The sequence below is a fragment of the Alligator mississippiensis genome, chromosome 1, assembly GCF_030867095.1.
Source record: "Alligator mississippiensis isolate rAllMis1 chromosome 1, rAllMis1, whole genome shotgun sequence".
NCBI classification, from domain to species: Eukaryota; Metazoa; Chordata; order Crocodylia; family Alligatoridae; genus Alligator; species Alligator mississippiensis.
In genome coordinates this window covers 130,528,359-130,541,604 of record NC_081824.1, presented here as the reverse complement: position 1 = coordinate 130,541,604, position 13,246 = coordinate 130,528,359, and positions in this window count along the sequence as shown.

Genomic DNA, 13,246 nt, shown 5'->3' with positions numbered 1-13,246 from the left:
GGTAAAATTGTAAGTCTCTCGTGCATCCCCTTTCAAGGTCAGATCAGATGCAAAACAGATATCCTATTGTTTTGGATTTGCAAAATTAAAATTCAACCAATGTAGGCTTTGCAAGACTAACCCCTGTCCTGACTCTGCCCTTTGTTACCCTCCGAATGGATTTATTGCACGTAAGAGTAAAGACAGAAACAGACAATAGATGGTGCGTAAACTGTCTTGACAAACCAACAATAACATGTGGTCAGTTTGATCAGTCAAGACCAGTTTTGGTCAGTTAAGAACATAAATCAGAAAGAAAGAAATATATAAATCAACTAGAACTAGAGGAAGTTCAATGTAGAACACACTGCTCGACCACCAAAGCCTTATCACTTATGTAAAGTTCCATGGAATTTAACAGAAAGAACAAAAATGAATGTCTACAATAATTTCCATAATAATATAATAGGATACTAGATAAATTATTCTAAAAAGCTGCACAATTGCAGAGATGTATATATTCTCTGTATGGGTTGTTGGCCAGAGGTGGCAAAAGTCGGGTGAGGGGGAGGAATTGGACCATTCTGTAATTCTGTATTACAGAGGTTCCCAAACTTTTTCTTATTGCGTACTGCCTTCCAGATTCACCAGCTGCCCACGTACCCCTACCAGCATACGTTTTATATTTTAACCCCTTAACTGCTAATTATTATTATAATGAAAATTTAATCCACCATTACACAACATTTCCCAGGTACCCCCCAGGATGTCTTGTGTAACCCCAGGGGTACACGTATCAGTTTGGGACCCCCCATTGTATTGCATTTTATAGAATGCTTTATAATATTCCTTACAGAAATGGATACTGTTTTCTATGCGATGTTTCCATACGGTAACTCTAGTGTGACTTGTACATTAATAACAAACAAACAACGTTCCTGCTTTGTAATGATAAAATCAAATCACATTCCAGCAAGTTAATATCCTTTTTACTTGAGAAAGCAAGAAATGATTGAAATTGAGCCCCAAAATTAAATGCCTAGTCTTTTAAACACTGATTTACTCTAACAATTATGAAATAAAGAAAGCAGGAAAAAAAAAAACCAGGAGAGGTCACCCAAATTACAGGGATCAAATTGTTTATTCCACAGAACCCACTATAATAGGCCATACTGCATATAAGAGAACATGCAGATGGCATAACCACTCCAGTAGCAAACTAAGTGTAAATTTATCTTCTCAGTTTAGTAAATGTTTTCTAGCCAAAATTTACTTCTTTAATGCTTAGAAACCTTTATTTTTTAATTTCTAGCCTAAATTTATTCATAGCAAGTTAATACTCATTTGTTCTTGTGTTGACATTGTCTTTTTGCTTAAATACTTAAGTCCCATTGAAATCCCTGTGAGTTAGATACATGCTTAAGAGCTGTGCTAAATCAGGTCCTTCATTATTAAGAAAGGGAAACAATTAAAAACCTAGCTTACTTTTCTAAATAGACTTTGTGTTACTGCAATGCAGTATCCTCGTTTTGTTTGCAGTTGATGTTTCTTTTTAAATATCTGCTAAATGTGTTTGTGAAGTGAGTTAAATAAGCTTTCTATAGTTTAATATTTTAGTGCTTCATTTTTATAAGTAAAGATTTTTTGAGCTTCGTTTCAACTATTTACTCTTTTTTTTTTTTTTTTTTGCAATTTGCAGAATTGCTAAATTGTCTTACATTTCCCCCTACTATTTCTGAGGCCCTTTCAAGTTTCTTGTATACAGCCAGATTGTAGGGGAGTTGTGTCAGGTTTCTCTTTTCTACAGCCATAGGAACAAGTGTTTCCTCACTTTCCCCACCTGTTTCCCTGGCTTCCCTTGCTAGGTCCTGTTCCTTTTATTCAGCTTGTATGTGTTCTTTACACCAGGAAGCAATTACAGTAAAGTATAATAAGAAGGCAGCACATAAGGAGCGAATGTTGGCCCTCTTGCCCCAATTCTTTCTACTCACACTCTCCTTGAAATGGTCCCACCTCAACTTCAAACCTTTCTTTCCCTAAATTTCTTCATATTCTCTCTGGTCCTGTCTCCATCACTCTGTACTTGTCTCCAAAAGGTGAAATGTATTACTACAGTACCAGGAAGCTGCAATACCGGTCATCCATTCCTCCCTGCTGTCTGCTTCTATAGACTAAACTGAGTGACAGAGGGTGTATCTACACATGCAATTAATGTGAAGCAATAAAGTCTGGAGCAGTTTCAGCTAGAGTAAACTGCTCTTGGGCACAGTGTTTACATGTGTGTCTGGGACAGCAGCAATTTGAGCAGAGGCAGAGCAGGCCTGGGCTGGAAGGGGGCACAGGGGTCAGCCCCAGGCTCCGGGTGGTGACGTCAGGCAATGGAGAAGCTGGCTGGGAGGTTATGGCTGTATTTAATCACAGTTAATTATTCTGCCATAAGATAGTACTGTCAATGACAGTACTATCTAATGGTCGAGATAATTAGTTTATTGTGACCTAATACCACCGCACATGTAGACAGTGACTCTTTATTGCGCAGCTAATCAGTCTACTCCACAGTAAAGTGCACATGTAGATGCATCCAGAGAGAGGCAAGGGAATTAGACAGCACCAGGAAGAGGATGGATAAAACATTCTGCAGCCTAGGCAAAAGCTACCTCTAGAAGCCAACAGGAAGAGGTGAAAGGGAAATCTCACTCGCTGCTTGTTACACTGCTTATAAGTGACACTTCACCTGTCTTGAACAAGAGAATTTAACTAGTGACTCATACTTGACTGTTGCTCCAGATGAGTGACACTTGATCAGCATAAAGCCAGATGAGAGCAAAAAAAGAGAGAGAGCGAGGGAGAGAGAGAAAGGAATATAGTTTAAGATTCATGCACAGAGAGAGAAAGGAATATAGTTTAAGATTCATGCACATGTCATCTGACTCCAACTCATTTAATAGCGTGGTCTAATCTTTCGGGACTTTTTAAAATAAAAGTGTAAGTAAAGGAAGAAAAGTTAAGCAGTAAGGGAGTTAGAAGAAAGAAGAGTAAGCCAAAAGCTTGATAAGGGTGACAATGGAGGTCCATTAGTTTAATTACACTTTGTTTTTTACATGCTGCATATTAATGTTTTATAGGAAATCTATATCTTTCTTAAAGTTGGGAAAGATGTTCGTGTGTCACTGTGAAAAATAATAACAGGCATTTTGCAGCTGTTGATAGGATGTGTCAAAATTCTGGCTATATTACCAGCTTAGGGCTCAGTCTTGTGTGGAGGTGAACAGAACTTATAATTCTTAATTTGTATTGAAGCCAGTGGGAGTTAAGAGTACTTGATATCATGCAGAAATGGTTCATAACCTTGAAGAAAATGTTTTGTTTTGTCAAATAAAATTGATACTCTTTACAATTTTATGAACAATCACATTTATTCAACTGGAAAAAATGAATGCATTCCCTTCCCCTGCCCATGCAGTTTTGATGCAAAGTATTTATCAGCAAATACCACTGCTCCTGATATCATAACAAAATTATTAGTATGTCCACTTGCTTCCTGAATTTCACCCAGCTTGAGAAATGAAAATGGCCTTCTGTTTCCAATCGGTTTCGGTTTCTGAATCACATATGCCAGCACATGGTTGGGTTTCCTACACCACAGGGGGGAATATCTAAATCTGAACATTTCATACAACACATATCTAAGCACAAGCCTCTGTTTCATACTTACAATGAAGGAAAGAGTCGGAATAAAAATGCAACATTCCTCATGAATTATTTTCCTTATGAAAATTCTGGTCTCCCATTTCTTTTACATGATGTGAATTTATATCACCAACCAGTAAAAAAAAGGGAATAAATTCCAAAATTAAGCACTTAAAAATTGTTTTGAATGTATAACTAAACAGAATGTGTATCTACAGAGGCCTATTGATTTATCGATGCAGAGAGACTCCGTAGAGATACTTCTGCCCATAGCCCTTTCTTCTATGATATTGTTTAGCTGTAAGGACATGAACTGCACCTCATGATGAGGTTAGATATACACATAAAAGCAAAGTCACAAACTATGATGATGATTCTGACGCATAAAAGGGCTGAAACATGGAGCCTAGTCTGAAGGCCACTAACATCAAAAGAAACAATTCAATGGACTTCATAGGCCTTTGGATCAGGCTTTTACTACAAAGCTCATTTTCCATACAAAACACCAAAACTCTTGCATCATACAAACCCAGAATCTATGGCCCAAAAATAGGTATATAAAGGTGACCTGCAAACACCAAAAGTGGTATTTGTGCGCTGAAGAAAAATGAAGTATTCAAGGAGAATTTCCATATATATTCTCCTGGAAAGCAAACAGCATCCCAGGAAAAAACAAACATAATATTGCAAATAAAAAGGTCTCCTATACAGAAGTTTCAAGAACAATTACAAGATAATCTTTGCTTATTGACTTAGGACTCTGGTCACAAATATCCTAGTAATGGAAAAGGAGATGCTTAGAATAAGACTCTCACCTTGAATTGAGAATGGACCCATAGCTGTAAAAAAAAAAAAAAGAGGAAAAAAATCTGACTTAACATATTATTTAAATGTCTTATTCTGTAAATAATTTTTTAGGATTTGCAGAGATCAAAATACAGTGTTTCCACTCAGAAAGGAGGGCCATCTACTGTTTGCCACTGATAAAAATTATCTGAATTCCACTCCAAAGCTTCTTCATTTCTTCATATATGCCACTTCCTTGAACTGAGTTTATTAAACCCTTAATTGTTAAATATAATCCAATTGGTTGAAATAAGGTCATGTGATTTAAAATAATTTTATTTACTATTGTTCTCCTAACTGTTCAATTCTGGCTGAGCTTCACATGACTTGGACTGAAATGTTAGCATGGCTGCAACTCATGCTACAGAACATTTAAAAGAAAATAATATTGTATTGGAAACAATCATTGGAAACTTGTAACATATACAAAGCAACATTTGGAACACATTTTCTCTGTTTTCTGTTGCTTTTTTAGGCTTTTCAACCACATTGCAGGACACAGGAAAACAGGAACATAGTAAAAAAAAGTAACGTTAGAAAAAAAGTTAAAAAAAAAATGTTTAAAGTATCCCCATGGGCACCATGAGGCATTCCCAGCAATGTTTTGAGTAAAAACAACATTTAAAAGTGAGCGCGAGGAACAGAAAGTGGAAAAAAGAAAACCCTAAGAACTATTTTCACTTACATTTATCCAAGAAGACTGTTGCCATTACTTCTGAAGTTCCCTTATTGGCTGAGCGGGTCACATGACCCACTGAACTAAAATAGAAAAGCCTCAGTAAAGAGAAAGTGAAGCAGCAACACAGTTCAGATTAACTACATTTTTAAAGGTTATGTAATGAATGGATATCTTAGAGTGAATGTTCAGTTTATTAGAAATAAGTATCATCTATTGGATTGAAAAAGTGGCTTCCAGTAGGCAATAACTGAGAGCGTTATAATCCAGTATTAGGCACTATTTCAAACCACGGCAGTAAGTTTTCTATTATAAATCTCAGCTTCCATCACTTCTAATTTAAACTAATGGTTGAGCTAATAAATCTCAATAAATTACCAGAAGCCTTAGAAAAATACATTTTCTGGTTCATTTCAAAATCAAAAGCATCCTCTACCATAGCTGTTCTCATCTTCAAGAAGCTAAGGTTTATATAACTGTCTGTGAAAGGGAGTGAATACACAAACATACATATCTTTTTGAGATAACTGTTGGAGCTATATAATGTGTTCTGGAGCAATCCTGCTTCCACATTCTTTCAAATGAAGAAAATATATTCGCAGAACTACAAATTATTAAAACATGTGCCATAACTCTTCAGGTTCTAAATAGAGATCAAGTTCAAAGGATTCAAATGGTGCTGATGTTCTAGTAACGAAATGCAAATGAGATATTCTGACTAAACACAGGTCATTGTTTAATAACACTAGACAGGAAAGCAGCTCCCCCAGTAACTTAAAAAAATTCTAGCAAAACAATGCTGCTGCAGTATGGATTACTGTGAATGCCCTAAGTAACTTTTACATCAATTAATTTTTTTTTCACCATATACTCAACTTTCTTGTCAAGTTATTTTGTTCTATCTTCAGCTTTAGAAAGTGCCAAGTGTTTCCTTGGTTTTATACATCTGTCTTTATAGTTATGGAAAGGAAGATGTAATGAGTTATACTGCAAACAAAAAAACCATAGTGGGGAGTGATCAGGCAGAAAGAGAGGTCTTCTGTGATATGGTGGTAGGACAAGGGCAGCAGCAAATTTATTGTTCCACTGGGAAATTCTTTATTAGTACAATCCTCACAGCAACAAAGAAAAATACTGAAACTTGCACCTTTTCAAAGCAAGTATTTAAAAAGACTTTTGAAGAAAACATCTGCAGGAATCCTATTTGTAATCAGAGTTTCCCATTGCTGAAGAAGACTGGAATTAAGAAGGGGGAAAGAAAAACATATTTATAAACTAAATTAACATCCCTCACTACAAGTAATACTAAGAAAATGTGTTCTAACTGTACAATCATACAAGAAATTCAGATAATCTGTATACACATCCCAAAGTTTATGTCCATCCTAAATTATATGTCTGTCCTAAGCAAGAGAGCACATTTTTCCCCATTAAAATTGTGTAAATTATTTATGAAATTACAGATTCTGATAAGTATAGATTAAGTAATATTTTGCTCCAGTGGAAATCCCCTTAATTACAGCAAGACTACACAATATAACTACGCATTCCAGAAACTGGCCCACGCCTAAAGGCAGACATTGGCCCACTCCTTCCAGCCCTCTGTTCATTAGCAATTGAAAGAAAAAGACTAGATATTCACCATAAATACCAGGATAGGAGAATGAGTCTGAGGCAATGTCAACTGCCTTTCAAGTTTAAAGAGAACCTTTTTGTAGTTGCTAAACCCAAAATATCTTTGGTTTATTTTTTTCTTGGAAAGTCCATTTCATATTTTTCATTTGTGATTCATATATGGAAGGATTTGTTGTCTATATTATTCTGTCCAGCATCACTATAGTATCTAGACATGCTTCCATATCTTAAATTTGAGCACTTAAAACGGGGGTCATCAATGTTTTTGAGCAGGGTGCCAAAAACGCCCGCAACCTTGACTTGGAACATGTTGGTGTGCCAGGGGCAGACAACAGGAGAGCCAGAGGGGCCCAATCCTTGTTGTGGAAGCAAAGCCCCTGTCCCTTCCCCACTGCCTGCCCCAAGGTGTGCATGGCCACCAGGAGCCTGGGCTGCTTGCAGCAGGCAATAGGGAAGCTGTAAGCAGCTGCACCAGTGTCCATGAAGCCCCAGCCCAGCTCATTGCCAGTGGTGGGTGCATGCACGCCTTGAGGGGGACTGTGGGAAAAGGGTTGGGGCTGCACAGCCACAACTAGGATTGGGCCCCTCATGGCTCCCCTGCTGTCCTCCCCACAGCACGCGTGCCAAACAAAATGCCTTCACATGCCACTAAAATTAACAAAAGCTTTCCATTGACTTCAATAGGAGCAGAATTAGACCTTTGCTTTCCAAACGAGAAGATAGCATATTCGATTAAGATCCACAGATATAACAACAAAGACTGAAGCCCACTGTATGTACTACTAATCTGTTAGCAATGCCTAGACAAAAAGTATGTCCTGAAGTCTTTCAGATGTGATGAGATTATGGTTACCCATACTTGTGAAGCGAATGAATTACAAAACTGCAGTCTCCTCTCTTGAAAAGGTCCTGCCACCAGCACCCATAACCTCCATCCATGGAACACAGTTTCCACCTTGTGGAAAGAATGTTGTACAGCCTACATGACTAGGGCTCTGTCTACAGGCACCGGTATGTTTAACTTCACAAGGCAGTCAACAGGGAATCAATGCAGAGAGTAGAGTTCAGGGGTGGTGTGTTCTTTATTGCTCACCTAATTTATAAAGTGGGCAACTACAGTCTGCATTAGCCAAATTCCCTGAAGTGCTTTCAGAAAATAGTGCCAACATGGTAGTGTTTACCATGATGGTACAAATAAAAAGTTATTAAAAGATGGATTATTGAGGCAAATTCAATACCTTACTTCACAGGGGGGGAAAAGCAGCACCCTCTCTTGTTAGCCTGATATGAAATGATACTACTCAGGTATCCTCAGGTATTTGTAATCCTCAGGTAAGTGTTGCCTCAGATAACATAGGATAATAAGAGTAAGGATGAATACTTAAAAGAGTATTTGATGATAGTAGGCAAAACATGCTCAACTGAAAGAACGATTTTATTTTACCAGGCCTTCAACCTGTTGATCAGCATCATTTCCTTCTTTTTCAGTATGCACTGCAAAGAAGTAATAGCATATTTACAGCTTTCACTAAAATGATACAGTGAGACTGACAATGAAATTATGTATAACAATACTATATAATGTATAGTGATCAGTAAAAATATACACTAGGGATATACATGCTACCAATTTAACCAAAATAAAAAGAAACATAATATATGACGATGCAAGAAATAGATCAAATAAAACAATATTGCAATAGCAAAATGAAAGAACACAAACGGGAATTTTATTTTAGCGTGGCCCTTATTCTTTGCACAAGTAATGCAAATTCACCCAGGACAGTATAAGACAGGCTCTATTTTATTAAAAAAAGAGTCAAATTATTTTTTCCTCATGAATCCATCATTTCTATTTTCCAGTTAATGGAGAGAACCAGTCTCATTTTTCTGTTAGTTTTCAAAGAATGCGCAAAACCACAAAGACTGATGTCAGTCATCTACCTCATTCTTCCTGCAAAAACATACACTGTCTGTATATGCTATTCAACACCACCAGCTCATCTCATTTAAATGAATCACAGTCTAGTAATGGCCTCTTATTATTTATAGCTTTGTATGTCAAATAGGTAGGTCTCTAGGCCAGCTGTTCCCAAACTGTGGGGCCATGCTAAGGAAATGGGGTCATGCTGAGGAAAAGTTTGGGAAGCACTGTTCTAGGCCAAAAGAATGTTTTAATAATCCATTGCTACCTGCTGGTTTCTGTCTCACTTTCTACCCTGCTAGGTGACAATGAGGATAGTAATGTCTGGGTCAGATGACAAGGAGCTGCATATCATTAATATATTGACATTACTACAGGTATCATCTCACACTCTCCTCCACTTCAGAACAGAACATGATAGGAGTAAACCTTGCCAGGACTAAATCCACAGCTGAGAGTCCTTGGAATGAAGCAGTCACTCATCACCGGTTTCTAGGAATGATTTAAAAAGACAGAAGTGGAATCTCCTTCAGAAGACTGGCACTGCCTCTTCCAAATTGCACTCTTTTTCATTTCATGGACACATCTTGAGGGAGATATAGGCTGTATTTCCACACCTTCAAGTTTTCAGGAGTGCCATCCATCAAAAATTATGTAGGCAAGAAAGCTCATAGTAGCATGCCCAGGAATGCCAGAGCATGCCTCCCCAAAGTTAGTGACACAGAAATGTAATTACAGCAGCAAGAATCAGGGTTGGAAGAAATATATCCCATTGAGTGTATAAAGCACAGGTAGAGGAACAGCAAGGTAGAGACAGAAATAAATACGAAGTAAGTGAAAAGGCGTCGCAGAAACAAGAATAAAGCTAAGAGACACACAAAGGGCCTTGAGAAAGAGACCCGTGAAAAGGAGCACAAAGAAAAGCAATAAACAATAGAACTTAATGCCAGCTGAAAGAATATAAGGAAGACAGGAGAGGGTCTTGATATGGGGAGTGAAGCCTGGAAACAGGTAGAATGGTAAACTATGGTATTTCCTATGTTTCAGAAAATCAGAAGCAAGTGTATGGTATTCTGCATACCAATATCCTTTATGTTTATTAGCATTCTTCATTCCTTGTTGCTCTACACATATTATGGTGGGTAAACATTCAGCAAATTATTTATTTTACAAATGTTTGTTTGTTATATTTAAACAGTTCTTTAATGTTTCAAGTATTAATTTGTGTATATATTATTAAAAAATACCAGTGGGTGTCAAAGAATATATTTGCCAAATATGCTTTTCTGCTATTTGATTTACCCTAATTGCAAGAAACATTTTCTTTTTAAGTTGTTTCATAAAAAGTGATTAACAGTACTCTGCAATCAGTGCAAATGTTTTAATCCTTTTAATTGCAGGAACATGCTTTATGGAAAAGAGATATGCAGTCTTTTGCATTTTGACTAACCAATGTAGTTCTTGGATCAGTAAATGCTGGGTAATTTTGTCAAACCCTTCCAGGACTTCCTCACATCCCAGGGTCAGAAACTCTGACTGTTTAATAGAATGTCTCTCAGGTTGTTTTTTAAATGCAATATGCTGATCCCTCTCGTACCTGTGAGCATTGTATATTATTGTACATTATTATTGTACATTATAAATATTTTTTCCCACCACTGATACATAAAAACTAAATCACTTCAATATCATTGAGTTCTCAAAACCAATAAAGCACCTTAACAAGGATAATCAATTTCTTGCAAAAATATATGCAAATAGATCAATACTCTTTTGATCCTTTATTATCTATTTAAATAAATCCAGATATACTTATAGCACTGTGCCTGGTTGCACTAAGAGAAGACCACTACAGACTGCTTAAAATGGAATAAAACTGAAGCACTTTATCTTAAGTCTCATTTAGAAAATATGTTCAAAGTGTTCTGGGTTTTATGTTGTATGTATAAGACGTTTACAATTTTGGTTTGCAACTTCGGTTCTGGATATTTTTTTCCCCAAACACTAAAGGAAAAAGTAATTCTAAACAATATACAACTTAAAACTAAGAACAGATTGCCCTCTTTCACTTCTCCTAAATGTAGCTGTAATCCATAGCCATTTAAACATTCACTAATACTCCTGTTGTTAAAATTGGCCTCTGTGGCCATGTCCAAACAAGCACACACATGCAGTTTGCGGTGCCACAGACCCTTTGGCCCCAGCCTGCCCTCTCCCACCCAAAGCATTTTTCCCCACACTAACCCCATGTGCAAGGGCATGTGCCAAGGTAAAAAGCAACAGCATGAATTTGTACCGCTGCTTTTTTCCCCCACAGCAAACACATGCCCTTGCTCATGGGAACACGGCCTGTGAAACTCAAGATTAGCCTGTGTGCAGATGGCCACCTAATTTATTTAAGTTGACCCACACATCTGTCTCCAGATTCACTAAAATCTTAACATTAACATACATATGATATCCTCCTGAACTAGTCTCTTGGAAAATGCTACCCTCAGATGAAAAGTTCAGTTTTCTCAACTGAAAAGGTCACCTAATGGATTTAAATCTCAGTGATTGGAAATGCCAAGTATTTATGCATAGTTAAAAAGAAAACATATCCCATCCCTCCCACAAAAAATCCAGTCTGCTCCAGCGGAGTAATAAGATCTACTCCTCCCACCTAGGTATGCCAACATATACTTAAAATTTATATCCTACCCATGTTACTACCATCTATTTATTAAATCATTCTCATATGTCATATTTTTTAGGGGGGAAATATTTAGTTTTAAAAATGTTAAGAGAGAAAAAAATAAACTTTAAAGCAAGGGAAAGGTTTACTTACAATGCAACCACCAAATGATAAAGGAGATGTTACTGTATCAAGCTGGAATGTAGAGAATTTCACAGTATCATTAAGAACAGTTTGGGAATAGAAATATTTTAATCCATGTTCACACTCTCAGAACCAACTTGGCACACAGCTGAGAGAACTCAAGACAACTCAAACAATAACTCCACCACAACATCTCAGCCAAACTCTTAATAGACAACCAAACTAGTCCTTATAAAACCGTACAAGAAATAGCAGAAAACCTAGGATTTTCAAGGTACCTGTATGTGAAATTCCCAGATGCCCAACCTTTGGATCCAACTTACCATATATTGATTTAGTGGTATCTGAAAAATGTAACACAGGTTTTTCTCTCTACTAAGAAATAAATATTTTGCTATGGTTTTCTAGTAGCAGCCAAAAAAAACCAACAACAAACAAAAAAACAGATGCATCTTAGCTTGGTGAAACTCACATACATTGTAAAAACAGAAAATTGTGTAGGTACAGCTTGTGTTCCCAAAGTGTCTAGCCCTAAAATTATCTATTTGTAATGGCTGGGACTTAACAGCAACTAATACATGCCCTGGCCTTTCTCCCACTGAAGTGAATTTTTAATTGTTTTCTATATGAGCACAATTAACCATACAGCTATAGGAATTTGTTATAACCAAAAATGGACATTCCAAAAAACACATTTCCATTTGATATAGTCCAATGACTTAACCAATCCTGGTAAAATCTTATAGGTCTAACTTTTCAAAAATTACTTAGTGATTTTTTTAGTGCTTCTATCTTTGAGTGCGCACCTTGAGTCATACTAAAAGTTTCAGAAAGTGGTATAAGCGTGTCCTTTTTTGGAAAAATCAAGCTTTCAAAAGCTATCAACTTGAGCACCCAAAAAGTAAGAAATGCTAAATTACTAGGTTTTCTGAAAATTTAAGTTAGAGAATCAGGAAAGCATTCTGTAAAAATGAGAATGATGTATATACTTGTAAAATGCAATGTATGCATAGGCAATTGTTGATCCTCTAGATCACGGTATACATGTAAGAGGTCTAGTTAGGTGCCTGTTGAATTCGCTTGTACAGAGTCCTGCAACCATCACATCAAGACCTTGAACCATAGGCAGGAGTATGGAAGAGTAGAGACTGCCCAAGACCTACCATCCCCTCTCTGGACCATTAAGACAAAATACAAAAGCCAGACTGGCCACGTCCAGATGAGCATAGCCATGTAGTTCTACACATCTGCGGCACCACATACCGCATGTTTTGTTGTTCTCCATGCTGCAAGGGGATACATAGGGGTCAAAAAAACCCATGGAGAAAAAAAGCAAAGCTGAGCACAAAATGGCAGCATGCAGCTGGCCAGCCGGAGTCACGCCTCGCTGCCAGCCAGGCTCTATGCAGCCAGATCACTGCTGCTGCAGCTGCAGGAGGCCCCCCAAAGCCTCAAATAAGGCTGCTGGGGCCAGTCAATACCCCACCTGAAGTAACTTGCTGCACAACAGCACACACATGCACAGGTGCACCACCGCTAGTTGTCCCCGGGGAACCAAACATCCACACATGTCTGGACACAGCCACTGAGTCCAGACATTCAGTTCCTCGACAGCTGTAGCTTCTGCCAGAGAGCAACGGATAAGAAGTGCTGCTGACTGCCTAATGCTTCAGCAAGG